Source organism: Heloderma suspectum, chromosome 3 (genome assembly GCF_057233095.1).
Source record: "Heloderma suspectum isolate Gila_16-S chromosome 3, 16-S_ref, whole genome shotgun sequence".
Taxonomy (NCBI): Eukaryota; Metazoa; Chordata; class Lepidosauria; order Squamata; family Helodermatidae; genus Heloderma; species Heloderma suspectum.
The window spans coordinates 193,903,609-193,931,159 of NC_139460.1; the positions used below are offsets into that span (position 1 = coordinate 193,903,609).

At 44.9% G+C, this 27,551-nt stretch overlaps 1 long non-coding RNA gene across 1 annotated transcript in view; it reads right to left on the reverse strand.

Moving 5' to 3' along the window:
- LOC146350577 (uncharacterized) overlaps window positions 1-27,551 on the reverse strand; it is a 70,602-nt gene that overhangs the window by 6,494 nt on the left and 36,557 nt on the right. Inside the window, exons 2-4 of the long non-coding RNA XR_014789321.1 lie at window positions 16,586-16,667; window positions 13,073-13,156; window positions 4,332-4,432 (exon numbers count right to left, since the gene is read on the reverse strand). This is a non-coding gene — a long non-coding RNA (uncharacterized LOC146350577). The remainder of the gene's footprint in view (window positions 1-4,331; window positions 4,433-13,072; window positions 13,157-16,585; window positions 16,668-27,551) is intronic.

Consider the following 27,551-nt stretch of genomic DNA (forward strand, 5'->3'; position numbering starts at 1 on the left):
AAATCCCTGTGATTATCATTTAGATGGAGGAGAGCCATGTTCTCATGGACGTTTTCTTCTTCAGACATTGCACTGCTCACATAAGTAGACAAATCAAAACTGAGTGGGATCAGCATCATCTGAAGCTGAAATATCTTGAGAAACTAGACAAGCAAAGATGCCACATAGATAAGGCCAAAGCCTGGCTGTGGCTTAGGCAAAAATGTAGGCCTGACCTGGAAACATTTATAGCCAGGCCAGGAGGATCCAGTGGGATGGCTAGGTGATGGAACCATGTTGGGAGATGACTTGAAGAGCCAAGACTTGGACAGGGAGTGGGTCTTGGGAAGACAGAGGGCAGGGCTGGCCCACAGAGGGCACTCAAGCCTCAGCAGGCCAGATTGGGCCCCAGCAGGGGCTGTATTAGGCCCACAGGTCAGAGATCATCCACATTACAGAAGATGGCCAGTGAATCCCTTAAAACTAATCCCTTCCATTGTTTATGGGAAGTGACTGAAGTCATTTAAAGCCGTTTTGTCCCTGATTCTCCTTAAAGAACTTCTGTTCCTGATTTTAGAGCTGTACAGCTTGAGAGGTATCAGGAATACTGTAAGCCAGAGCAGTGTCATCACCCTGTGTGAAATGCAGAGCCCATAATAAACTGGGCAGGAAAGGGAGCAATGGGATAGGAAGCCAAGTAGCACTGGAAGGAGAGACGGCAGCCAAGTCAGGCTTGGAGCCCAAACCACCTTGGCAGCACTTGGTTTTCATTCCCTGTCAGGAAAAGCCAAAGGAAAGCCGCTGACGGTGGAATAAAAGCAGCAGGCTGGGGCACTGTTCAGTAAATCCTTAGCAGGAAGTATTTCTGCAGCCTTCCACCTTGCATATGCTTGTTTATGGAGGTTACCTCCTACGTGCTTACGTTTAAGGTTCCTTGAATTGCCAGCAAGAGAGGGTCAAGGGGGAGAAACTTTCACTTGTAAGAGAGGGCAAGAACTCTGCTGATGACAGTCATGTAGTTTTCCTAAGCAGCCAGCAAGAGTTTCCAACCAAGGTTTCCAGAGAAGGCAGATGAGATGAAAAGAGCCCATTCACTGTGTGTGGCTTTTCCCTTAAAGAGCGGAAACTCCACAGCGATTGTGGGCTGAACTTATTTGAAATTTTCTTGGACTTTGGAAACACAATTCCTTTAATTTTTCAGAAGTCCTTCAAGGTTACAGCAAATCAGCACTATAGGACTATCAATCAATTATAAATAAGTAATCTTCCTAGCATGCAGTGAAGTGAAATGCCTGCCTTCTACCTGCAACCCAAGTAACACTGGTTGGTTGCAAGATAATTATAGCAATACTCAAGTGATTCAGAACCACTTCACAATGCAAAGAGCATCCATGTAGCCTTCTTTCAGGTCCTCGCACACTCTGTAGTGCATTGTACAGAATCAACTCTCCACTTTAAATTTTGAAAATCCTTCTTTTCAGAACTGTGAGATCAGAGGAACACGTACTATGGTTAGTCTGTTAGATTTTCAGAGGTTGCACTGAAATGCAAAATCACAGTGCTGTCAGGCAAACAAACTATGTAAACCAATATTATGGTTTTCATTGTCCATTGGGTGGGAGACAGCAGAGGATCTAGCAGATAAAACATGAACTGTGCAATACCAAGATAGGATCAACCCAAGTGGGATGGTCTCATCTGATCTGGCTGCTAACAATTGTGATTTTTTATATATAAAGGAAAAATGTGGGCTAAATGTATAGTAAATAGATGCATTTAGCCTGCATTTTTCCTTTACATATCAACAATCACAATTGTTAGCAGCCAGATCATATTAAATAAATGTACAGAAATAAATGAAATGGGGAAGCTGGAAATGTAAGCTCAATAGGAAAAAGAAGACACAGATTAAGAGTAGCATGGATTTATAAAAAGAACCTGCCAAATTCCAAATAGTGATTTGTTCCATTGGACAATCAAGGTACAAAACAGACATTACTTTAAACATTAATCCTAGGTAAATGTGCCTAGGATGGGCAGCATTAGGGCCAAAACAGACATTACGTTAAAGACATTGCTAGCAGGTATGTTTTTCTTTCATTTTTACTCTAGAGAAGGCAGACTTTAATCCAACCTTCATCCTTTAATCCAACCCTCATCCTGCACTATAGGCCCAATCCAGATCAGGGGGTTGGGGGAGGTGCCTGCAATTTCTATTACAATAAATAATTTTGCAGGGGGGAAGGGTTAAAGTCCCCCATCCCCCCCATGCTAGAGTCCCAATCCAGATAGAGCCCCCTGCACCTACTCTAGAGTAAATATGAAATGACATTTAAAGTAAAGTCTGTTTTGGTCATAAGGTTGCTAACCTATGCACATTTATCTGAGAGTAAATTTGTATGCAGTGGGACTTAGAGCCATGCAAACATGCATAACTTTGTGCTGTAAAAGTACAGACATTTTCAAATCTTGAAACAGGGATTTTGCAATGGGGAGGATTCAGAATCAGACCATACTTAATTCCAAATGTTGAAAAGTCAAAACACAGTGTATTCTTCCATGGGTGGTTACTTCCTGCATGTGTTGAAAGACTGTGATGGAGAGACAGGGTTTTCTGACTGGATTTTCTAGGATTGGTACACTATTTATATTCAACCCCCAACTCCACCCTCACCCTTCCTCTTCTGGCATTTGGTGTGACAGAGAAAAAATTCAGGGTATGTACCCTAGCTCTGCCTACAACTACCACTAGAGATCTGGAACGCATCCATGAAGCCAAATGGGTTCATCTGTATCCTGCTGTCTGTGACCCTGGAAGAGCAAACAAATTCTTAGGGTTTCAGACAACCCAGATATAAAAAAGTGGTAACATGAATCCATCCAGAAAAGCCTGTGTTCCGTGATGCAAAAAGGGCAGGAATCTTTGGTCTGTTGCAGAACAAGGTTTCTTGGATCCAGTAGGCACTGAAGGAGAAAAAGAGCCCAAAGTAGATGTGACTTTGATTTCTTTGAAATGGATATTTGGGGAAGTATTAGGAGGGAAGTGTTGCTTTTATACAGAAGGCTTCCTATTTATTGATTTGAAGTATGAGTTTGAGCCTATATATTTTGGGTATGTGATTTCTAGCCTTGGTAATGTAGGATTTTTTCTTTATATTCAAAATAATACAAATAGATTAAAAAAGAACAACAAAGGGTTGGCCACAGGGACCCTGACATTAGTGCACTGTTGTGAGTCACACTCACAGGGGACTGGGGACACTAAGCACAATCCTATTCACATTGAAAGAACCAGGTCAGCATTACAGCCACATACATCAGTATTGTTAATCTAATTAGGCCAATAGCATGAATGGGCCCATGTGACAATGCCATGTCATACTACTCCAAAATATCTCCTCTCATTCACAGAGGGCTGTGCCCACAGTCCTTGCCATAGAACAGGGGTGGGAAACTGCCAGGCCGTGGGCCAAATGTGGCCCACGGCACATTCCCATCTGGCCCACATCTCTCCTTCTCAGCCTCCACCTCTCTTCTTCCATTGGCAGCTTTCAGAATTTACATGCTGGGAAGCTTCTTTCTCAGCAGACATTATGAAAGCCAAGCAAACTGCTGATGGCAGAAGAGAACAATCTCTTCCACTACTGACAGCTCTGTGTATTTTCCCACCAATATGGTGAGCGGCAGGGGGGAATCTTGGGGGAGGGGAGGTTAAAATGACAGTGAATGGGGGTATGTATGGATGTGTGTGAAGGGGGGGTAAGGATGGATGGATGAAAGTGAATGGGGTGTATATGGGTGTATGTGAATGGGGTATCCCCATGTAATTTTTGATTTGGCCCTGACCACACCCTTATGCAGCCCTCAACCACTCTCTCCTCGGGAATGCAGCCTTCAGCTTTAAAAAAGGCTCCTAATGCCTCCCATAGAACATCATCTGCCTGTGTTCAATGTGGGGTCCCTGCCTGCAGAAGATTTTAGTCAGAAATAAAACTCAACAGAACTAAATGGCACAAACATAATCAGCCCTACCATTGGGTACGGTGAGGTAACTCCTTGTCATCAAGCAACAGATTTTACGGTACCAGTAGAAAGCAGGAAACAGTCAATTATTTAGTTTCGTGTTAGATTTGTTATCACTGGGGGATGGAGTGCCATTTCAATTTTCTGCCTCAGGCATCAAGATGTCTTGGGTCATATCATGGTGCAAAAGAAATGGAAGGCAAATAAGACAGACAAGAGAAACAAGAAATAAGATGGTTAGTAAAACATTGACACAACAGATGGGCCTTTCCACATTCCTCAGCCTTGAATAGATTCTTTACTCCAAATGGGCGCTTCACAACTTTAACCTTATGATCTTTGGCTTGTTTCATTTCTTCGATAATCACAGCCTCTGATTATGCATGTAGTCCTTTCCTTCAGGCCTGTTACATCCCTTTGGGAAGATAACCTGTAAAAAGAACAGACGGATTTTGCTTAGAGCTCAGGAGTTCACCTCATTCTGCAAGAGTTCACCTCATTCAGGTTTTGGGTGGGCAGGTGAGGGATTCAAAACTCACAATATGCATTATTTATACCAATCTAGTTAAATTGTCCCCTTCATGGATCACTGCCTTGTTGTGGCGAAGGGGCTTGCGTAACTCAGTAAAGCCATAAGCTATGCCGAGCAGGGCCACCCAAGACGGACAGGTCATGGCAGAGAGTTCTGACAAAATGTGGTCCACTGGAGAAGGAAATGGCAACCCACTCCAGTATTCTTGCCAAGAAAACCCCATGGAACGTATCACAAGGCTAAAAGAGATGACGCCGGAAGATGAGCCCCTCAGGTCGGAAGGTGTCCAATATACTACTGGGGAAGAGCAGAGGGTATTTCCAAGTAGCGCCAGAAAGAGTGAAGCGGCTGGGCCAGAGCCGAAAGGACACTCAGCTGTGGATGTGTCTGGTGGTGAAAAGAAAATCCGATGCTGTAAAGAACAATATTGTTTAGGAACCTGGAATGTCAGATCAATGAATCAAGGTAAGCTGGAGGTGGTCAAACATGAGATGGCAAGATTGAACATTGACATCTTGGGAATCAGTGAACTAAAATGGACAGGCATGGGCGAATTTAATTCAGGTGACCATCATATCTACTATTGTGGGCAAGAATCCCTTAGAAGAAATGGAGTAGCACTCATAGTCAACAAAAGGGTGGGAAAAGCAGTCCTGGGGTACAATCTTAAAAATGATAGAATGATCTCAGTACGAATCCAAGGCAAACCATTCAACATCACAGTAATTCAAGTCTATGCCCCAACCACTGAGGCCGAAGAAGCTGAGGCTGATCACTTCTATGAAGACCTACAACACCTTCTAGAACTAACACCAAAAAAAGATGTCCTCTTCATCATAGGGGATTGGAATGCTAAAGTAGGAAGACAAGAAATCACTGGGATAACAGGCAGGCATGGCCTTGGTGTACAAAATGAAGCAGGACAAAAGCTAATAGAGTTTTGCCAAGAGAACATGCTGATCATAGCAAACACTCTTTTCCAACAGCACAACAGACGACTCTACACATGGACATCACCAGTTGGTCAATATCGAAATCAGATTGATTATGTCCTTTGCAGCCAAAGATGGAGAAGCTCTATACAGTCAGTCAAAACAAGACCTGGAGCTGACTGTGGCTCAGATCATGAGTTTCTTGTTGCAAAATTTCGGCTTAAATTGAAGAACGTAGGGAAAACCACTAAACCATTCAGGTATGACCTAAATCATATCCCTTATGAATATACAGTGGAGGTGAGGAATAGATTTCAGGGATTAGACCTGATAGACAGAGTACCTGAGGAACTATGGATGGAGGTCCGTAACATTGTTCAGGAGGCAGCAACGAAATCCATCCCAAAGAAAAAGAAATGCAAGAAAGCAAAGTGGCTGTCTGATGAGGCTTTACAAGTAGCTGAGGAAAGAAGGGAAGTGAAAAGCAAGGGAGAAAGGGGAAGATCTATCCAACTGAATGCAGAGTTCCAGAGAATAGCAAGGAGAGACAAGGAGGCCTTCTTAAATGAACAATGCAAAGAAATCGAGGAAAACAACAGAATGGGAAAGACTAGAGATCTCTTCAAGAAAATCGGAGATCTCAAGGGAACGTTTTGTGCAAAGAAGGGCATGATAAAGGACAAAGAAGGCAGGGACCTAACAGATGCAGATGAGATTAAGAAGAGGTGGAAAGAATACACAGAAGAACTATACAGGAAAGATCTTAATGTCCCTGATAGCCAGGAGAGTGCGGTCACTGAACTTGAGCTGGACATCCTCGAGAGTGAAGTCAAGTGGGCCTTAGGAAGCATTACTAACAACAAAGCTAGTGGAGATGACAGTATTCCAGCGGAGCTATTTAAAATCCTAAAAGATGATGCTGTTAAAGTGCTACATTCAATACGCCAACAAATTTGGAACACTCAACAATGGCCGCAAGAGTGGAAAAGGTCAGTTTACATTCCAATTCCAAAGAAGGGCAACACCAAAGAGTGTTCAAACTACCGCACAATTGCGCTCATTTCACATGCCAGCAAGGTGATGCTCAAGATCCTACAAGCTAGGCTTCAGCAGTATGCGAACCGAGAACTACCGGAAGTACAAGCTGGGTTTTGAAGAGGCAGAGGAACTAGAGATCAAATCGCCAACATTCGCTGCATCATGGAGAAAGCAAGAGAATTCCAGAAAAACGTCTATTTCTGCTTCATTGACTACGCTAAAGCCTTTGATTGGGTGGATCACAACAAACTGTGGCAAATTCTTAAAGTGATGGGAGTACCAGACCACCTTCCTTGTCTCCTGAGAAACCTGTACGAGGGTCAAGAAGCAACAGTCAGAACCAGACATGGAACAACCGAGTGGTTCAAAATTGGGAAAGGAGTATGACAAGACTGCATATTGTCACCCTGCTTATTTAACTTATATGCCGAGTACATCATGAGAAATGCCGGGTTGGATGAATCAGAGGTCGGAATTAAGATTGCTGGGAGAATTATCAACAACCTCCGATATGCAGACGATACCACCCTAATGGCAGAAAGTGAAGAGGATCTAAAGAGCCTCTTGTTGAGGGTGAAAGAGGAGAGTGCAAAAGCTGGTTTGAAACTCAACATTAAAAAAACGAAGATCATGGCATCTGGCCCTATCACTTCCTGGCATATAGAAGGGGAAGAAATGGAAGCTGTGACAGATTTTACTTTCTTGGGCTCCAATATCACCGCAGACGGTGACTGTAGCCATGAAATTAAAAGACGCTTGCTCCTTGGGAGGAAAGCTATGGCAAACCTAGACAGCATAGTAAGAAGCAGAGACATCACCTTGCCGACAAAGGTCCATCTAATCAAAGCTATGGTTTTCCCAGTAGTAATGTATGGCTGTGAGAGCTGGACTATAAGGAAGGCTGAGCGCCGAAGAATTGATGCTTTCGAACTGTGGTGCTGGAGAAGACTCTTACGAGTCCCCTGGACTGCAAGGAGGTCAAATCAGTCCATCGTAAAGGAAATCAACCCTGACTGCTCATTGGAAGGACAGATACTGAAGCTGAAGCTCAAATATTTTGACCACCTAATGCGAAGAGAAAACTCTCTGGAAAAGACCCTGATGCTGGGAAAGACTGAAGGCAAAAGGAGAAGGGGACGGCAGAGGATGAGATGGCTAGATAGCATCACTGATGCAATGAATATGAACTTGAGCACGCTCCGGGAGAGAGTGCAGGACAGGAAGGCCTGGCGTGCTATGGTCCATGGGGTCACGAAGAGTCGGACATGACTGAACGACTGAACAACAACAAGTTAAATTGTACACTCTAGATCAGGCTTCCCCAACCAGGTGCCCTCCAGGTGTGTTGGACTACAACTTCTACAATCCTCAGTCAGCAAGGTCAATGGTTTTGATGTGGCTTCTGATCCAATTCTCACTGCAGTCTTTATGCTGAGCTTCCTTGAGTACCCATCAAACTTAGCATGTGCCATTCTAGAGCCCCTAAAGTTACTCTAGTACGGCTTATCAGAAACTGAATTCAGTTAATCATATAGAAACAAAATATACATCTGAGGAGGACGAGGCTTCATTGCCATTTTCATTGGTGCAAAGATGCATTTCTTACATTTCAGACCTGACTCCTGCATAATTGAAAGCTGGGGCAGTGTATATCCACCAGGAGCAGGTCTTTTAGGGCTCAATCCTATACAAGTTTAGACAGAAAGAAGTCCAACAACTCCCAGCATGCCCCAGCTGGCCATGTTGGCTTGGGCATGCTGGGAGTTATTGGACTTCTTTCTGTCTAAACTTGCACAGGATTGAGCCCTTAGTTGCCCAGACTAGTAAGCAAGTCTGAACCAGACACTTTTAGAGGAATCAGGGAGTATTATGTGACCTGCTCTGGACTACCGGAAGCAAGGAGGCTTCCTTGGCTGGTATGGCTAGTCTCTTACAGTCCCTCCTCCTTTGACTTGAGTGAGATGGTGGTGGACAGACTGAATCCCTGCCCAACATCGCTTAATCCACCAGTCAAAGACCCATCAGCACGCTCCTGATATTATGACAAAATTGTAAAAGGATATTAAATGCCAGATACTGGCTGCAATTCAACATAGAGTTACATGTGCTGAAATTCCATTCAGATCAAAAGAAGATAGATCCTCCTTGGGAAAACACAATGATTACCCAAGATCTTGACTCACCTTTCAGCGCTGTAATCAAATTTATTATATTCAAGGTACAAATCATAGTAGATAAGATTAATTAATAAGATTAATACATTAATTGGTAGATTAATCAACAAAAAGTTTAGTTGATTAATTGGTTGTGGCCATTTTAATGAGTAAGGGCAAATTTTAATCAGCGTGCTTATGAATTAAAGACACTTGTTTATTTTTTGAAGTTATTTTGTGTGTGTCTGCTATTGTAATAGAAGATCAAAAGAGAATTATTGAAGGTAGTTTCTGTTTTGTAAAATTGTATGTTACCTTGCTCTTCTTTCAATATCTAAAAAAGCACTTACATAAAATTTTGATAATATGCAAATTTGTTTACATTTAATTGATCGGCTTAAGGCAGATAATTAATCAAATAAAACGCTTTAATTGGCTGGTAGCTGTAATTGCATGTAATCAAAACAAAATCTGCCTAATTTTTCTTCTCTCAAAATGATCACTTCCACCAATAGCCAACATGAAAATGTAACTGGGATGAAACTCTAGGGAAGATTTTCTTTCTTATTGATTTAAGAGGGAGTATCCAAATAATGAAAGAATCTTGTGGTGCTGCCTATTTCTGCACATATGAACTCTCACAGATCTTAGAACATAAATACTGACAGGAATTAAGAGTGAATTCAAACTCCAGTGTGCCTAGTCAGAACCTGGCCAGTTAATTCCTTGCATCTGTTGCAACAGATCTTCCATTCTTAAAGCAATGAGAATTATTTGCCTCTTCATTGCTTTAAGCAATAAAAGAAGATGATAATTTGGGTGTCACAAAGAGAGTGTCTGTGGCTGAGCGAGGCTTTGAACCCCTCTCTCTTCCACACTAATACCAGTGCCTTGGTCATTTCTAGGCCATTTTAGCAATCTGATGAATGAAACTAGTAATAGTTTCTGCAGTTAGATACAAAGAAGGATGGGGTTCCTGTACCTTTAATACTTGTGTAAAAGAGGGGAACTAAGCAACTGCAATTTGTCTTGCAACTGTTAAAAGGAACTTCTGTCCTCCTTTATACCTGGTCACCTTTTTAACAATCCTTTAAATGTGAGTGGAAATCAAGAAATAGTGCTTCATAAAAGTTTTGATTAGTAGCAATATCTAATGAATCATTTAATGAATCTTAAATTTAACCTACCAAAATGTGATTGATGCTCTGTACTTTCACCTGTAATAATACAAGGATGGGGCAGACCACTTGAATCATGACACTGAGTTTGTCTGGTGTGTGCTGTCCTGATTTCAAAGGCCCATGACTAGTTGGGGCTTCTGTGATCTGTTTATTTGTGATTTCAGTAACACCTGGACTAGGCTAGCCCATTTTCTTTTTGTACAGCAGACCCTGAGGACAATCAGCCCTTACTAGATCTGAAGTGAAGCTTTTGGTGCAGGTGTGAGCTCTGCAAACTGGAGGGCTAAGAGGATCAAGAAGACATCACATACGGTAGGTAAAGTAAGTCTTTGAGGGAAAGCACAAGCTGATGTATAGCACCCACACACACACACATCCTCATCATGGTTAAGTAACCCATGGTGGGCTGTCATGACGTGTGAACATCCCCAGTGCAGGCTCCAGGTTTTTGAGTGCCCTTGGCCAAGACACCATCAATTAGGGATGTCAGAAAAATCTGCAACGGAATGTGTTCGGATTTCTATGAATACGACCCTCAGATTCTGCAGCAGACTGGCTTTTCCCGAGTCACACGGATTCCACAGACTTCTGGACCTTTTTTTTTTTTACTTTCCAGAATTGTATGCAAATTTAGTCATAGAAAAATAGCTTTTTAAAAAAAACAGCCAAAAATGCACATTTTCCCCATGGGCTAAAGCATAGAAATGCGCTTTTGGGGGGGATTTGTGCATTTTTCAAGTGTGAATTTGTGCAAATCGAATTTGTGCAAATTCAGGAAATTGGGAAAAAATCCAATTCCACCAATGAGCGGATAATGGAACAAAGGGCACCTGACAATCTGTGAAACGCAGATGGAATGGATTTTACAAAGTCCATACATCCCTACCCTCAATAGACCCCCTCCTTCAGTGAGACAACCTTCTCACTCCCATTGTCACCAGCAGCTATTGCTCCTCTTTCTCATCATTGCTACCACTTACTTGCTTGACAGGCAGAAAGCCAGCGAGCAAGTAGGCAGTGGCATCTATTGCTGCTTCTTCTCAACACCACTGTTGTCTGACCAGGGCAAGAGACAGGTGAACAAGCAGGTTGTAATGATGGAGAGGAGGAGCAAGTCCATGGGGGGTTGTTATCACTGAGCCCCTGCTGGGGTGTGGGCCCTTGGGATGTCCCCAGTCAAGTCCATCATTGATGCTGGCCTTGAAGCCAGCCTCAAGAAGGATCCATTTCCATTCTAGGAGAGAATACAAAAGAACTATGGGAGCTGGGCTAGGGGATGGTAAGCTGCTTCTCTGAGAATTATTTGTAATCTTTATTTTAGAAAATGGTATTTGGGATGTTCTTTTGCAAATGTTTCATTTTTCAACTGTTTAAAAAAACACAGCTGGTTTTGTTCTCTATCTCTTTTTTTGCAGAATTAGGTTTTTACTTTTATGAAAACAGAGAGTGGGAGAGATCCAAAACTAAAAAGGCAAAGGGCAAAGTGCCATCTAACTTGTGTAACCAGTTTCCCCAGTTTCCTGATGGGGCAAGCAATAGCCAATTGTTGCAGATCCTTCCCAATATTTAGGATATGTCCCTCAGTCATGGTGCCAATATTCCTGGCACACGTGACTTTTTCTCAGGAAATGCCAGGATACTGTGTGAAATTCCTACTGAGTGCCTATATTTAGCTGTCCCAGAGCTTCTTGGTTTAAATAGAGAAGCATATGCCATTCATCTCCATTTTCCCCCAGCAAGTATCGCGCTATTGTTTGCATGAAATGAATTTAATTCTGGCTACAAGCATCATGTACAGTTCCACGTACACGATGAGAAAGAACAAAGTGCCAGCCAGAAGATGGGTCACATTAAACCTGACTCCACTGTCTTCCCTAATGGTATTTTAAGAGGTAGCAAATTAGCCAAGTCTGGGAAGGGCTACAGCAGCCTTCCCCAACTGGTGCCCCCCAGATGTGTTGGACTGAAGCTCCTATAATCTGCTGCCAGCATAGATGGCTGGGGATCATGGGAGTTGTAGTTCATCACATCTGGAAGGCACTAGGTTGCAGAAGACTAGGTGGCAGAATCCAGTGCCTCAGGTGATACAGCTCTAGTTCAACCCAGAGCTCTCCATGCACGCCAAGGCTGAAACAGGGAAACACGTTGAACACAGGGTTGCTGAGAAAAGCACAATTCCCAGATCAAACTCTCCCATTCCTTCACTGTAACGTGTAGTTATGGAAGTGCGTGAAATGGCACTGTCACAGACTGCATTTCTCCTTGCCAGTTATTATTTTCTGCTGGGGGTGGGTGGTTGTGGATTTCTTTCTATAACTACACTTTACATCAGAGTTAGGCAACCTTTTGGGGTCTGTGGGCACATCTGGAAATTTGAGAAATTGCTCTGGGCACCACCACAAAACAGGTGCGCTGCACATGAAAGCATTGGCCTGCAGCCACCTGCCACCTTCATATCCTAAGAATGGCTCTGAGCCCCCCGTGTGGCCCAGAGGCATTTATGGGAAAATAAGATGGGAGCAGCTAGAGGCCTTTACGTTGCTTTGAAGCAATTCCAGCTGCCAGTAAGCAATTTTGTTAGTTAAAAAAATGTAAAAGAAAAAGTGGGAGGGGTAGGGCACTTCAGCAGGCACGAAGAAAGGTGTTCGAGGGCGCACTAGGGCTCACCAATGCTACATTGCCTATCCATTCTTTACATAGAGAGGAGGGGGGACTTGACCCAAGGTTGCTATTTTCCCTGCAATCCTGTTTCTGTTGTCACATCTAGTTCTGCCCCCAAATGGCCCTATTAACCAGGGACAGTCCCTCTTTTCTGCCTCTCTCTTCAGTACCTTATAGTTCCTTTTCTGTCCAGTTTTGCCTTTTGACTGATTTTGTACATACAGTCAGGGCCAGAAATATTGGAACAAAGGTAACTGTTTTGGCAGTTGGCCTCTGTACGCCACCACATTGAAGTTGAAAGGAAACACACCCAGATGGGAGCGAAGTCAGGACTTTCAGCTGTAATTCAAGGGGTTGGACAAAAGTGGGGCACTAACCATTCAGGAAGGACAGCCAGTGGCATACACACACACCCATCGTTGGTGGCTCATAAGTAATGGAATGAATGGCTGACAAGCAGCTGCATGGTGAGCTGTGGCCTGTTTCCTGGGTACCCCATGACTAATCATGAAGATAAAAGCTGATTATCTTTTATCAGATAATAATATTATCTTATTATATTTTGAGTCTTACATTTGCATTTGGTAGCTGTTCACTGGAACTCCCAACATGAGGTCCAAAGAGGTGTCCATGCAAGTGAAGGAGGCCATCATTAGGCTGAGGAAACAAAATAAACCCATCAGAGAGATAGCAAAAACATTGGGAGTGGCCACCACAACAGTTTGGAACATCCTGAAAAAGAAGGAATTAACTGGCAAGCTCAGCAACAGCAAAAGGCCTGGAAGACCACGGAAGACAACTAAAGGGGATGACCGCAGAATGCTGCTCATGGTGAAGAGGAACCCTTTCACAACATCTAGCCAGGTTAAGAATACTCTTGAGGAGGTAGGCATGTCACTGTCAACATCTACAGTCACGAGACGGCTTTATGAATGTAAATACAGAGGCTTCACAACAAGGTGCAAACCACTGGTAATGCTCAAGAACAGACAGGCCAGATTAGCCTTTGCCAGCAAACACCTACAAAAGCCTGCCCAGTTCTGGAATAAGATTCTTTGGACTGATGAAACCAAGATGAACTTGTACCAGAATGATGGGAAGAGAAAAGTAAGGAGAAGGAAAGGAACAGCTCATGATCCAAAGCATACCACATCATCTGTCAAACATGGTGGAGGCAGTATTATGGCATGGGCATGTATGGCTGCCAATGGAACCGGGTCACTGGTGTTTCTTGATGACCTGACTGCTGATAAAAGCAGCAGGATGAATTCTGAAGTGTACAGGGCTATACTTTCTGCTCAGATTCAGCCGAATGCTGCCAAACTGATAGGACGCTGCCTCATATTGCAGATGGAGAATGACCCAAAACATACAGCAAAAGCTACCCAAGAGTTCTGAAGGCAAAGAAGTGGGATGTTCTTCAATGGCCACGTCAGTCACCTGATCTCAACCCAACAGAGCATGCTTCTCACTTACTGAAGACAAGACTGAAGGCAGAAAGACCCACAAACAAGCAGCAGCTGAAGGCAGCTGCAGTAAAGGCCTGGCAAAGCATCTCGAGGGAGGAAACTCAGCATTTGGTCATGTCCGTGGGTTCCAGACTTCAGGCAGTCATTGACTGCAAAGGATTTTCATCCAGGTATTAAAGGCGATCCTGCAGTTTGAAATGATGTTGGTTTGTTCCATTACTTATGAGCCACCAACGATGGGTGTGTGTGTATGCCACTGGCTGTCCTTCCTGAATGGTTAGTGCCCCACTTTCGTCAAACCCCTTGAATTACAGCTGAAAGTCCTGACTTTGCTCCCATTTGGGTGTGTTTCCTTTCAGCTTCAATGTGGTGGTGTACGGAGGCCAACTGCCAAAACAGTTATCCTTGTTCCAATATTTCCGGCCCTGACTGTATAAGTTGCTGCAGCTGCCTTTCTGTAATTTTCATGCCCTTTCCCTGGGATCTTTAGAATGTAATGCACTGAGTTGAAGGGTGAATGCGTGTTGTTGGTAGTTCATATGGATGTAAATGCCTATTCAGGAAAATTGATAAGACACCATGGAGAACACAACCTGCTACATGCTGCAGCAAAGGAAGTTAATTTTGAAATGCAGAGTATTATAGGACAAGCATTTGTTTTTCTACCATATCTTTGCTCTTTCGCTAAAGTGCCCCCTGTCTTTTTAAACATTTAATTGAAACGATATTTTTAAACAATATATATATATATATATATATATGTGTGTGTGTGTGTGTGTGTCTTGGTTTTACATCTTTTTGTCTTTCCAAATAATACAGATTTATTTACAACCATCTCTAACCTAAAAATTGGGGGTTGGGGGAAGAGGTGGGCTTAGTGAAGAAGAGCTATATAGGTCAAGAATGTCAGGTTAAGGGAGAATAAGGAAGCTGGGGCTGGGGACATCAATAAGCTGGACTTATAATTGTTGCATTTGCTTTTCAAACAGTGCAGAACAAGCTCCTGCAGAATAAATAAATACAGAATTAGCCCCCAGCAATATTTAATAGTATGTTTGTTGGCGGGGGTGGGGAATTAGGATGTTGCAAGTACAAAACAGTGTCCTTATTTTCATCTGTGAAATCATCAGTGGAAGGTTACTCTGTAAGGGCTGTGAACTTTCCCCAGCTGACTCACCTAGACCAGGTTACTTCAGTCCACTGCTTTTGGCTTCAACCCAGATGGTATTCCAGGTCCCTGGGAGGGTAGCACAGGCATATCTTCCGGAATGCCAGGCATGGGGTCTCGCTCTAAAAGCACAAGTGTCTGCTGGTCTGTCCCTGCGCCTTCCCTAGCTTTAATCTCCAGGACAACTGTTAACACCCACATTGCTTCCAACCACACTGTGTTTGCTTCAGGTGTGGCTGATTGTGTCAAGGATACCAGCTTGCCCCAAGCAGCTCAGTGTCTCATAGAAATGTGTAGGGGAACACTGCAGAAAATGAACAGTGTATGGTCGTATTTGAGTGGCTAGACATGAGTCTGGTTAGAGAAGTGGAAGACTTCCTTTGAGGAGATTTTTCTGGTTATGTGACTCGGGGCCTTCCTTTGCACACAGTCATTGGGGTGTGGGAATAAATGTTCCGTTACCCCTTTGTTGTACAAGGATCTAAATCAGCCTTCCCCAACCTGGTGCCCACCAGATGTGTTGGACAACAGCTCCCATCATCCCCAGCCAGCATGGGCCTGGAGGGTGCTAGGCTGGGGAAGATGTTCTAAATGATTTTCCCTCAAGGCAGTGCTTCAGTTGCAGAAATGTCCCGTTCCTGTATGAAATTGACTGATGTCAATCAGTATAAGGTTGGTGATTTTCACATCGGGTGGTGGAGACTTTATTAATGGCAATAATGCTAAATTAATGTATATATTTTACTTCATGTTTCTTACGGTGCGCAGAGTGTGATTATATCTCCCTGATAGTGCAGTAATTGTTAATGGCGATGTGATGTGAATGCTGACAAGAGACAATTTTGCCCTTCACCCATGCCAGGCCTGGTACAATTTCTGAAGTTTTTATATATTTTAAATTTTAAAAAGTAAGGGCGCAATCCTATGGCTGCTAGACAGCATCTAGATGGCCATAGGATTTTTTGGTTTATGGAAAGTGAGCTTGGAGCCAGGGCTCTAAGCTCAGTTCCCAGAAATCTGACTCCCTCCCCGTCCCCTGCTGCCTCATGGGAGGCATGGGTCGTCCTCAGCTCTGTGCTCGGAAGAGAAGTGCAGAGTGGCCGAAAAGGGGGCGTTCCTGGGGGAGGAGACTGCAGAAGCACTGGTACGATGCTCCCTTTTCTCCATCCAGCCTGTCCCCCACCCACCCTGAGGCGCCCTGGCTAGACAGCCAAAATGGGGAGTCTAGCCACAGATGTAGGGTGTCCGGAGCATGGAGGAGACGCTCTCTTCCGCGCTTCACCCACTCTGCATTGGATAGTCGGCCACCTCCGAGTTCGGAGCCGGCTGACCATCCCCATAGGATTGCACCCTAAATTATTGCTTTCTTATTAAAAATGTTAACCAAAAAAGGGGAAAGCACAAGTGTTAAGTCAGTAAAGAACAGATTACAAAACAGGGTTTTCCCACCTGCACTGCTTTGTGGATTTTTTTTCACATTCTTTGAATCCATTTGTCCAACATGGATCTGTAATTGCTTTTCCTTTTTATTCTGTAAGAAAATCATAGGTAAAACACAAAGTTAAATAAACAAAAGAAAAAATATTTCCCAAATATAATACCCTAGACAAAGCAACACTTCAATATTCTCCATTCCACTCAAATGATTATTCAAGTAATCAATATACTTTATATATTATCAATTTACTTTATATATTGATTACTGGCCCATTTTAACTGAAAACCATAATTTCTGTGTCGCTCCTCTCTGATTCTAAGTAGATTAGTAAATTTTATTATTTTTCATGACCTTGCGAGCCCTTTCCCAGTCAGATAGCAAACAGCAGATTTCCAGGCTTTTGCTATTTCTGTCCTTCTGAGCCTTGATACATTTTCTATTAATTCCATATCTGCTATTCTAACCATTCCATCTAAAAAAAACCAAGCAGAATTATCATTAGGTCAAATAAAAGATTGTATCCCATGTGTGAAGGTCTGAGGCCTACAGAAACAAAGGGGGAAAAGATCAGGCCTAGAGGCCTGGAGTTTTTTATTGGGAGGAAGTATCCCTAAGAGGAGTAGTTTCATTTCACTGGCTAAGTTTCTGTTTCATTTCCCCAGTTAAGTTTCATTTCTTCAATGAATGGTTTTGAGGGAGGAGGGAGGGAGATGTGAAGAGAGCCAGATCTGAGCAGCAGGAGCAGAACTGGGGAGACCAATGCCTGAAGAAACAGCCTGGAGAAGTCTAGGGTAAAGGAACTTGAGTTTTGCAACTTTTATTTTCTTTTAAGGCCTTTTGTATCACTCAGCTCTATTGTATAAATACCTTTAGTTGTGATTTGCTTGCTTTAATTTATCAGTAAACTGTTGTGGTTAAAACCCAAGGGTCTGAAGTGCTAATCACCCCATGTCTTCAGCCTAAACCCCACATTACTGGAAAGGGGAAACTTAAAAGAAGAAAGGTGGGACTGTTAGGATGCAATCCTATGGGGATAGGTGGCCGCCTCCAAACTTGGAGGTGATCACCTATCCAATGCAGGGCAGGAGAAGTGCAGAGGGGATTGCTCCCTCCGCGCTTCTCCTGCCCTGCATCTGCAGCTAGACAGCTGATTGCGGCTGTCTAGCCATGGGAAGGTGGAGCAGGGGAGGAGGCTGCCGGAAGACACATAGGATGTGTCGTACCGGCAATTCCACCTTCCCTGCCCTGGAACGCCCCCTGGAATGCCCCGTTTTGGCCACTCCATGCTCCTCTTCCGAGCGCAGAGCACGGGACTGTTCTACACTGACTGCGAGGCAGCATGGAAGGGGGGAAGGTCAGTCCTCCAGGAACCAACCTTGCAGCGTGGGCTCTGAAGTCAGTTCCCAGAAAACCACATATCCTATAGCCGTCTAGCTGCTGACTAGCGGCCACAGGATTGCTCCACCCAGGAGGCAAGAGATCCTTAAGGAGTTGCTCAGGGGGCCCAGGTCAAAAGAGTGTAACCTTGACACTATGTTTATTATCTGTATTAAAAAATGTTAATCACTTGATGGATGCTTTTAGACTAGGCTTTTATTCACATAATTTTGCGGGCAGAGGGGTCAAGAGGATGTTGTCTCCTCCCTCAGTGAATCTACCTTCTCACCACCATTTTCACCAGCTGCTATTGCTCCTCCTCCTCCTTCTCACTTGCTTGCTTGATAGGCAGGGAGCAAGTAGGCAGTGGCGTCTACTGCTCCTGTTTCTCACCACCACCACTGTCTTGGCCAGAGTGAGAGACAGGTGAACAAGCAGGTTGCAGTGGTGAAGACAAGGTGAACAAGCAGGTTGCAGTGGTGAAGACAAGGAACAAGTTCAAGGGACTCTTGTCAGCAGCGCTGGATCTACCATTACTCAGGCTGATGTGCCTGCATCAGGCGGTGGAGCAGGAAGAGCAGTGAATTGCGCTGCTCTCCCCCCGCCCCCCAGATGTCCCTGCCAGGAGGGCCCGCCGCTGCCTCCCTGCCACCCTCAAGTGGGTGCTCTGAGAGCCCCACCAGCCACTCTCCCGCTGTGGCATTTGCTGCGGCAACAGAGCAACTGGCAGGGCTCTCTAGAGCAACCTGCTGGGTGCACCACCAGCTGATGCTTCTTACCACGGGCAGCCACTGCTACCCACCCACCCACCCACTTGGCCTGTCAGTTGGCTGGCCACTCCCTCCCTTGCTTGACAGGAGTTCAGCCGACCTCTTGCAAGAGCCCTGCAGCTGGGGCACAAGCAGCCACATGGGCAGGAGCGAGCAGCCAGCCAGCCAAGCAGATAAACAAGTGAATAGATGGGCATGGGTGGGCAGGCAGTGGCAGCAGCACTGTCTCCTCACTTGAGGCAGCAAGCTATATTGGGCCAGGCCTGCTTGTCAGTGAGCCCCTGCTGGGGTGTGGGACTTCAGCAGGTGCCCAATGATGCCTACTTTTGACACCGCCCAGACTCTAGGAATGGTTAGGAGACAGACCCTTCAGAGTGCACAGGTCAACTCGTCACTACTGCCATGTGAATAAAGCAGTCAATCAGCATGATTGGAGTGGAGATGGATAATAAGGTCTACTGAGGCAATAACAAGGAGCAGGCCCCATCATTCAAGCTAAATGAGCCTTGGGAGAGATGTGGCTGGATGGGATGGTTGATGGTAAACGCAAGCTTGATCAGATTGATTGATTGTGACCTAGATGACTTAGAGATGACTAAGAGATGACTTAGTGGATAAAGTAGCAGTTACAGGAACTCTGGGGGAAAGCGACCATGTTATACTTGAGTTCTTGGCTCTAAGGGAAGCAAAAGCCGAATGTAGTCAAACGCATACCCTGGATTTTAGGAAAGCTGATTTTAATAAACTCAGAACAATGATAAGTAAGGTCCCATGGCAAGCGACCCTGACGAGAAAAGGAGTCCAAGATGGGTGGGAGCTTTTAAAAAAGAAAATTCTCAAGGCACAATTACAAACCATTCCAACAAGAAGAAAAGGTAGAAGACAACAGAAGAAGCCAATGTGGCTTCACAAAAAGCTTAGAGATGACCTGAAAACAAAAAAGGACACATATAGGAAGTGGAAAGAAGGCCAAGCAACAAAGGAAGAGTACAAGCAGGTAGCACAGAATTGCAGGGATGGTGTCAGGAAGGCTAAAGCTGAGAACGAGCTGAGGTTAGCAAGGGATGCTAAAAGCAACAAAAAGGCTTTCTTCAGCTACGTGCATAGTAAAAGATAGAGGAAAGAAATGGTGGTTCAACTATTAAATAAGGATGGCAAAATGATACCAGATGACAAAGAAAAGGCAGAGGTGCTCAATTCCTACTTTGGCTCAGTCTTCTCACAAAAAAGGGTCTATGACCCCCCTGGCAAAGTCGAAGTACAGGATGAAGGGGCAGGATTGCAGCTTGAGATAGATAGGTATATGGTCAAGGAACGCCTAACTACTTTGAATGAGTTCACATCTCCAGGGCTAGATGAACTGCATCCTAGAGTCATAAAGGAACTGGCAGAAGAACTCTCAGAACCGCTGTCTATTCTCTTTGAGAAATCATGGAGGACGGGGGAAGTGCCAGATGACTGGAGGAGGGCTAATGTTGTCCCTAGCTTCAAAAAGGGCAAAAAAGAGGAACCTGGGAACTACAGACCAGTCAGTCTGACATCAATCCCTGGGATTCTGGAGCAGATTCTAAAGCAATCCATCTGTAAGCACCTTGAAAAGAATGCAGTGATGACTCGAAGCCAACATGGATTTGTCAAGAACAAATCCTGCCAGACGAATCTGATCTCATTTTTTGATCAAGTAACCTCCCTTGTGGACTGTGGGAATGCTGTAGACATAATATACCTCAACTTCAGCAAAGCTTTCGACAAAGTGCCCCATGATATCCTGATGAGCAAACGAGCTCAAAGTGGGCTAGATGAAACAATGATCCAGTGGATCCACAGTTGGGCACAGAATCGGACTCAAAGAGTGCTTATCAATGGGATCTTCTCAACTTGGGGAGAGGTAACGAGCGGGGTACCGCAGGGCTCAGTCCTGGGCCCAGTGCTCTTCAACATTTTTATTAATGACTTGGAGAAGGAGGTGCGGGGAATGCTGATCAAATTTGCAGATGACACAAAATTGGGCGGGATAGCTAATACCTTGGAAGACAGAAACAAAATTCAAAGTGATCTTGATGGACTGGAGCGCTGGGCAGAAAACAACAGAATGAAATATAATAGGGATAAATGCCAAGTTCTGTACCTAGGAAAAAGAAACCAAATGCACAGTTACAAGATGGGGGATACGTGGCTCAACAACACTACAAGCGAGAAGGATCTTGGAATTGTTGTAGATCACAAGCTGAATATGAGCGCACAATGTGATGTGGCTGCAAAAAAGGCCAATGCTATTTTGAGCTGCATTCATAGAAGTATAGCTTCCAAATCCCAGGAAGTACTAGTTCCCTTCTACTCAGCACTGGTTAGGCCTCATCTGGAGTACTGTGTCCAGTTCTGGGCACCACATTTTAAGAAGGATGCAGACAAACTGGAGAGGGGTCAGAGGAGGGCAACAAAGATGATCAGGGGACTGGAAAGAAAGCTGTATGAGGAGAGACTGAATGAACTGGGCATGTTTCGCCTTGAGAAGACTGAAGGGAGATAGGATAGTGCCTTCAAGTACTTGAAAGGTTGTCACAGAGAAGAAGGCCAGGATCTCTTCTCGATCATCCCAGAGTGCAGGACACGGAATAATGGGCTCAAGTGACAGGAAGCCAGATTCTGGCTGAACATCAGGAAACACTTCCTGACTGTTAGAGCAATACGACAATGGAAGCAATGACCCAGGGAGGTGGTGGGCTCTCCCACACTGGAGGCATTCAAGACGAGGCTGGACAACCATCTGTCAGGGATGTTCTGACTTGGATTCCTGCAGTGAGCAGGGGGTTGGACTCGATGGCCTTGTAGGCCCCTTCCAACCCTACTATTCTATGATTGATTTGATTTGTACCCCGCCTTTCTACCAAAAATGGCACTCAAGGCGGCTTACAAAACAATTTAAAATAGATTAAAACAATTAAAATACAATAAAAACATAATTGCAAAATAAAAACAGCATCCAAACCAACAGACCTACTTACAGGCCAAGGGCCTTCTTGAATAAAGTGGTCTTTGCTTGCTGGTGGAAGAACAGCAGAGAAGCAGTGAACCTAGCCTCTCGTGGGAGGGATCCTGGGAACGGCCACCGAAAAGGCCCTCTCTCGTGTTGCTACCAAACTGCTGCTGGTGGCAGTCTTGAAAGAAGGGCCTCTCCAGAAGATCTTAAGACCCAGGCAGGTTTGTATGAAAGAAGGCAGTCTTTCAGGTAGCCTGGTCCCAAGCTGTATAGGGCTTTATAGGTCATAACCAGCACTTTGAATCCTGCCCAGAAACAGAATTCTGCCCGGTAGCCAGTAAAGCTGCTCTAACAAGGGAGTCACATGCTGCCTGTAATCAGCCCCAGTCAATAGTCAGCAAGCTGCAAGCCTGAGTCTTCAGGGGGAGTGTAATCCCATCCTTCACAGGCTGAATCCTTATTCCCTGAGCTGCCTTTCAACTGATCAAAAGCACCTCTGTCTTGTATTTTAAAGCTGTCTAAGTTGGTGACCATCATATCTGGTGGTAGTGAATTCCATAGTTTAAGTATGTGCTGTGTGAGGAAGTACGTCGGTTTGTCTGTCCAGCTTCATCCGATGACCCAGGTTCTAGCATTAGGCGACAAGCAATTAGCTGAATGGGGCTGTTGGTTCAATGCCACATGCCCCGCAAGGGCCTGTGTGGATTCCTCCCAGCCTTTTCTAGTGGAAGACCACATCCATGATTTGAATCTAGGAGGACATCAAACACATGGGAGCTGGGTTGTTTCACAGGACTAGAGTTCCTTATGCAATTTATGTGGTTCTATGTATATGATTGGGTTTGTGGTTGGGCATCTGGGGGGTGACAAATACCCATGGTGCATCTTCTGCTTGCTCCTGTGGCCAAGTGAGTAAGGAGCTGCCCTGGGGAATAGGCAGTGTGGGTTCTCGTCCTCCCTGCTCCCTTCCTTTTGCTTCATGGCATAACTGTTGCTGTCTAGGCATGCAAAAGGTGAGTCAGACATTGTCCCTACCATTCCTAATGGTAGGGCTCATAACTTGCATCTCCTGTTTCCCAACATTGTGCCCTGTGAGATGATTGTGTTTAGGGGTTACTCCTGTAAGAGTGTAGTTGTGGCTTTCCTTGTTGCTTATCTGAGTTCTTCCCTTTCTCTGCTTGGGAAAAGGCTCTGTCTCTTCGGAGGGTCCTGAACCTTTGTTCCAGGGAGACCTGTGTGTTCTTTATGCAGGCTCCACTCTAAGGGAGGTGCTGTGCTTTCCTGTCCTTCCTTTCCTTTGTGTTATGCAGTTTCCTTTGTGTTATGCATAAAGGATAATCATTAGCAGTCCATATGTAGGACCGGGATAAGGGGACAGAGAGCATTTTTCTCCCCCTCGTATAATACTAGAACCCGGGTCATCTGATGAAGTACAGACAAAAAGAAGTACTTCCTCACACAGCACATAGTTAAACTATGGAATTCATTACCACCAGATATGATGGCTACCAACTTAGGGCACAATCCTATGAGGATAGGTGGCTGCCTCTGAACTCGGAGGTGACTGCCTATCCAATGCAGGGCAGGAGAAGCACAGAGGGGACCATCCCCTCTGCGCTTCTCCTGCCCTGCATTTGCGGCTAGACAGCTGATTTTGGCTGTCTAGCTGCAGGAAGGTGCAGTGGGGGAAGAGGCTGCCAGACGACACATAGGATGTGTCGTACCAGCATTTCTGGCTTCCCCACCTCAGAACACCCCTTGGAATGCCCCATTTTGGCCGCTTCACACTCCTCTTCTAAGCACGGGGCTGTTCTGTGCTGTCTGTGAGGCAGCGTGGAAGGGGGAGGAAGGTCGGTTCCTGGAAAACCACATATCCTATGGCCGTCTAGCCACTGACTAGCGGCCATAGGATTGCTTCCTCCAATAGCTTTAAAATGGGATTGTACCCATTCACTGAGGATAAGGCTCTTGGTGGCCATGAGTCATGATGGCTGCATGCTAGCGCCAGGATCAGAGCCAGCATGTCTCTGAATGCTAGTTGCTGGGGAATAGCGCTATTGTCCTCATGTCCTGCCCATGGGCTTCCCATAGGCACCTTATTAGCTACTGTGGGAAACAGGATGCTGGACTAGAACGGCCTTTTGTCTAATCCAGCAGAATTCTTCTTATGTTCTTAGCTGCTGGGTTCTTGTGTGTCGCTGGCTCATTGCAGTGGGGCTGATATGTCGCCTCTGGGTCTGGCAGACTGTGTGTGGTGTGGTACAGTGATCTCGTGGGGGCATCTGCCCATTGCTGTGCACAGATTGGCCAGGTGGGCATGGGGGTGTCATTAGCATGTAGCTCTGTGATTGGTAGTAGTTGATGGAATTGGCATGGGTGTTGAGGAAATGACCGGTGGCACTGTATCATTGGGTGTGTATGCGTGTGTGTCTGGGGTGGGGATAATGCTTTAGTTTTCTTTGCAGCTTTTGTACTGGGATTACATAGCATCCCAATGGGCAGAGGAATCCCAAGTGGGGCCAGGGAGGAGCAGAGTGGTTGATCTACCATGGCATGCCAAACCCTGCCGGATTATGCCGGCAGTGCAGAAGCTGCAGCAGGGAGTGGATTTGCTGGGCTAAATGTGATCTTTGTCTTCTAAATTCCTCTCCACTGAAAGCACTGGTGGGAAATTAGCTACACCAGCTCCAAGGTGGCATAGCTGGTGGTCCCAGGTCAGGGGAATGGAGCAGCTTTGGATCCTTCCATCAGTGGGAGCACCATCAGCAGGAGCTTTCTTTTGTGCCGAGCTATCCGGTGGGTGCAATGGAGGCTTAGTTCTACCTTCTGCAAAGGCCAGTAGAGAAGCACTGCTGTCATATCCTAACCCCCTCCAGCAGGCAACATCAGAGGGTTAGGATTGCACTGTAAGTTCCACTGACATTATACCAGTATGCTGCCAGCTTCCTGGGAGCATGGGATTGTTTGTTCCTACATAGATAGATGGTTCCTCCAATATTTACCGAAGTGCTTATCCCTTGGCTTGTATGCTTTTAACCTCAATGAGGTCATTATGCCCAGATTCTGGAACTTGTTCTATATATTTATATTTTTGTTACTTGAAATTACAGGCCCTGCTGTCCATATTCCAGTCCAGTCCATCTGCTTACTTCAGCCAGCTCTCTATTCATGCACACATCCTGGAAGGTGACATATTTTGGTAGCAGTGCAGAGGCTGCTGATCAGTTTCTGAGAGGAGTTTTTTTTTTTTTTTAACAGATAAATAGGTAGAATAAGGGCACAATCCTATGCATGTTTAGACAGAAAAAAATCCTACAACTCCAAGCATGCCTCAGGCAGCCATGCTTGCTGGGGTATGCTGGGACTTGTAGGACTTTGTTTAAATATGCATAGGATTGCACCGTAAATCAACTACTCATGGCCTGTTAATTCACTTGTGACTTTTTTCCTTCTGGTGGTGAATTAGGGGTTAAATGTGCAAATAATGTTATTAGTATACACTAAGCCCTGTCATTTCTCTTTCATTTTGCCATGGGAATAGATATAAATAGATGCCCATCTTGTCTAAGCAAGTTCACAGTTGAGCATACAATAATGGATAAGGGAAGCTAATAGGAAAAGAGAGAGAGATGCAAGAAACTTGTTCCATTAGTCTCAAACCTTTATCACCGGGCTTATGAAAGGATTGCTACCCTGTATACTTAACCTACAAAAACTAACACTTCAATACTTTCACAGGTTTCTTTCCGAAATCGGTGAGTCGCATTCTGTGCCACGGTGACACCGGAGGCAATGTTCAACATTCATTAATACAAACGCTTTAGCAGCCGACACTCCCTATGGTACTGCTGCAACATACCCGTGCTCATCTAGCCAGTTTTAAGTGGCAATCCCAGCAAAGCCACACCCTCCCACCTGCAGCAGTGCTCCAGCATTTTGTTGGCCTTTTGCTTTGTGTTACATTCAATGGCTATTTTTAATTTTATTTTAGGGCTGTGTGCGTCCCCGTTCCAGTTCTGCAGCATGCATGTATTCATATCTTTTGGTTTTTTTAAGTGACAAACAATGCAGTTCTAATCCTTCTACTACCTTTGGACTGGATATTGCAAGACGGGGAGGTCATCGCAAGACAAGATGTGGTTGGGGCACCTAATCACTGATCATTGAATAGGCAGCTCAGTTTAAAAAAAGAAAAAAAGAAGACTTGAATAATCCGACATCATCTCTCTGCTTCCAAATACTTCTACAGAATTTGAGCAGGAAAAAGACAACATCAGTAGCCACGAAAAGATAATGTGTTATCTTTAAAGACAGGCTCTAAGGATCCTGACTTAGTCATATGCCCACTGAAATCAGTGGGAATTATGTTAATCAAACTTTAGCAAAGAATGGAAGCCTGAACACTGGCCTATAATTGCCCAGATCTAGAGGATCCAGATAGGGTTTTTTTTCTTCAGTAGAGACCTTACCATTTCCTTCTTCAGAGAAGATGGATCTATACCAGTCTTCCTCAACCTGGTATCCTCCTGATGTTTTGGACTAGAAGGTCCATCAGCCCTAGCCAGCCTGGCCAATGGTCAAAATGCTGAGTATTGTAGTCCAAAACATTTAGAGGGCACCAAGCTGGGGAAGGCTGAACCATACAATTCCTAAATAACATGACTATTTTCAGAAAAAGCCATATCTCCAATTTCTGGCTCACCAGGACCAGCCAGGAAAGCACAGGTCCAGCAGGAAAGCCATATTACACACAGAACCAGGTACACTGTCCATATCCATTAATTTAAACTCTTCTGATAACACCAGACCAGAAGATGGCCTGGACACCTTAGTTACTGACTTAAATCATTGGTGGGAAAGGGGTTCCTGCATCATCCCAAGCACTGTCCCAAGCAGTTCCTGAGCAGAAAGAGCAGAGGACTTTAAAAGTGCAGATCTGACCAGATGGATGCCTTCATAAAGCATCCAGCCTTCATCGGCTGAATGGGGAAACTCTGCAGGCCAGAGGTTCCCTATCCCTGCACTAGAAGTTTGGCAGAGTAGCCAGATCAGTCAGCCAAATTCTCAAGGGCCATCAGAAAGATGATGGCCCTTGATCCATAGATCCATAAGCCTAATCAATCCACCATGCCTACAGAGGTGATTGGTAGCCAAAAGCCCAATTTTCACCAGATGGTGATACATCCATGGAAATGGAGAAATCCCTTAGGAGTATTGCCCATGAAGTACCTCAAACCCGATTGGGACAAAAAATCAAATTGAGGGTGTAACTATCCTGCTTTGGCTGGGCAAGTCTCTAAACTAGGCAAATACAGTTTACCAGGCAAACATGGATTTTCCTGAGAGATGTCAGAGACACAGCCAATGTCAAACACATGGGATATCAATCAAGTATAATCAGAATTCCAAAAAGGCAGTGCCAGGCAGAAGTCCAAAAGTCAGTTAAATGGAGGCCCAAACATGACTCAGGGCACAAGATATAGGAGTTACAGCAACAGCATTGTTTCCAGTAGTGGCTAGGCTAAAACTGAAGGCTTGTATAGCCAGAGCCTCCTGAGCCCCACCCAGGGCTCAGCTGTAGTTCATTATAGTCCTCTGGCAAGAGTCCTGCTCATGAGGAGTCATTTTCTCTTGAGGGGTCCTCTTTTGTAATCGAGCACTGCTTCTCAAAGGAGCCCTACTGGCCTGCCTCTTGAGGTGACGACACTCCTGGGGGCCAGGGGGTTGCTCAGCCTCTGCCTCAGAGGTGGAGGCCCTGACCAGGATGGACCTGTGGCCATCTCCCCTGAGGGCCCAGGTTCCTTCTGGTCTTCTGACATGAACAGTTCAGGGATGCTCTTGATCTCTGGG